Below are 2250 nucleotides of genomic sequence, written 5' to 3' on the forward strand. Positions count from 1 at the left end.
AGTAATCTGCCATTGTAATCTTATTTAGGCTATTTCCAGGGTCCTTCAAAGACAAACTTGTTTTGGTCCGATTCTAGCGATGACGATGATGATGAAGAGAAGCAGAGGCCTGGGATGTATACATCTAAAAATAAACAAGACACGTGGAGATTGATTCACACATTTAAATCGCTCACACTGGGAATTAATAAAGAGCATTCATAAAGTCTGACTTTTAATCCGAAATGGCAGAAGGAGGGAGGGTTGTGTGCAGTCGGTATCGAGCGAGATAACTGTTGTAATCCAAACGCCTTGGGCATCCGCATGGGTAATTCATAAAAGAAAAAAAAAAAAAAAATAGAAGAAAAACTTTTGAACAATCTATTAATAAAGCTTTAATTAAAAACGACATATTTTAATATCTCAAGACCTTTTCAATTGACATTTTCTAACAGGATTTGCTCGCTTGCCTCCAGCACTTTTTCCACTCCAGTAACGCCGACATGCGTTCAACTGAGCAGCCCCTTTAACACATTTACATGTTAAATTGACGCCATTGAGTCGCCCCTCTTAAACCTGGACGTGTACGTCACTTTGGATCCTCCCCCTGAAAATATTTGTACAGTAAGTATTCCATAACGCCTCCAAGACTAGACGCAACCGTCATAGAGGACAGTGGGTAGTCACAAAAAAACTTGTGTAATCTTTCCCAACGTTTCGGGTCGAATGAATAACCCACAAGGCAAATCGTGTTTTGGGGTTGATTTCATCCAAATAGTTGGACGATTGAATTAAAAAATTTGAAAGAGTGTATAAACAGTAAAAATAACCTAAAAAAATAATAATTGAAGATGAATGAAGTGAAAAATTGGGTTGTTTTGATGGTTATTCCTTTGACCTGACTTTTGGGGTCAAAGGAATAACCCAAAAAGTTGGGTCAAATTGACCCAAGATTAGAACTCAAAACCAGTGGTGGGAAGTAAGAAAGGTACAAATACCGGTACTCTGTCACTGTACTTGAGTGAATTTTTCAGTTTGCTGTATTTTACTAAAGTATTTATTTTTGTCCGACATCTGACTTTTTCTTTCTACATTTGGAAACGCATTCGTACTTCAAAACAGGCTCATTACTTTTTTTAAACTCGGCAGATCGTGACATAAAAAAATATACACTTTTCAATTGTTATCATTAAGTAAATTTTGCATTTTTTTTGTTAGTTCTTTGACAAAATGAGTAAAATTATGGATTGATGTTTGGATAGCATCAAAGTCGAGCTAACGCTAGCAAACGCTTAACGGCATATGATGTGTAATGTGATTTTATTTTGTAGGCATTGAAAGCAGGAAAATTCTGTGTGTAGTGAGGCTTTTTTTTCCCCCATCGTGCCAAGTCATCAAAATGGGTGTTGTTTATAACTGACAGAAAAACTTCACTGTTATTTTTGTACTTTCGCACACTTCAGACTCTGTATTTGTTACGTTCACTGAGTACAGGAGCTGAATCAATATTGCTACTTTTCCCAGAGGCTATTTCACTGAAGTATCTATTCTTCTACTTCTATGACATAAAGTATATATGTTTTTGAAAACATGTATGTTGCGTTCCCTGAAAGCAAGTTTAGTGTTGAAAATCATTGTGTTAATTTGCGCATACACATCACAATTAAACCTTTGTATTTTCGCCCAAGCAAGCAAGAAAGCATCTACAACTTTATCAGGTGGGGTGATAAGGTGCGTTCAAGGCAAAGCAGCTGCTGCAGCGGTGCGTTCAGGTGCAAAACCTGTGGCTGCCGAGGTATACGTGCGCGTGTCTGTGTGTGTGCGAAAAGCAGGTAGTCTCGGAAGATAGGGTGCGTCGCCATGGTAACACGGCGAGAGAAGCGGTTTGTCTGTGCTTGTGTCCTCACCCATTTCCTTTCTCACCCACAAGTGTTTGCCGCCATGTTTTACAACTCCTCCTCCTCACTCGCAACTCCGAAGGTACATTTTGTTTCCCTTCCACGATTCGAGCAGTGGTATGCATTGCTGCCATACAACAAAAAGTTCTGGGTTTGAACCTGCGCCAGCCTTTTAAGCGTTGTGATTCTGTTCTCTACCGCCGCCATTATCTAACTATCTTTCTATAATATATATATATATATATATATATATAAATAGAAAGAGCAAAAGAAAACAAGAATATATATTCTTTCTGTAGCACCACAAGATGGCGTTTAAGCCCCAGCTAATAAGAAAGTATCGTAGTAATTGGTGTCAAGAAAGTACAGTTAA

The sequence above is a fragment of the Filicampus tigris genome, chromosome 2 (assembly GCF_054856515.1).
Source record: "Filicampus tigris isolate MCC_2025a chromosome 2, RoL_Ftig_1.0, whole genome shotgun sequence".
In the NCBI taxonomy this organism is placed as follows: domain Eukaryota; kingdom Metazoa; phylum Chordata; class Actinopteri; order Syngnathiformes; family Syngnathidae; genus Filicampus; species Filicampus tigris.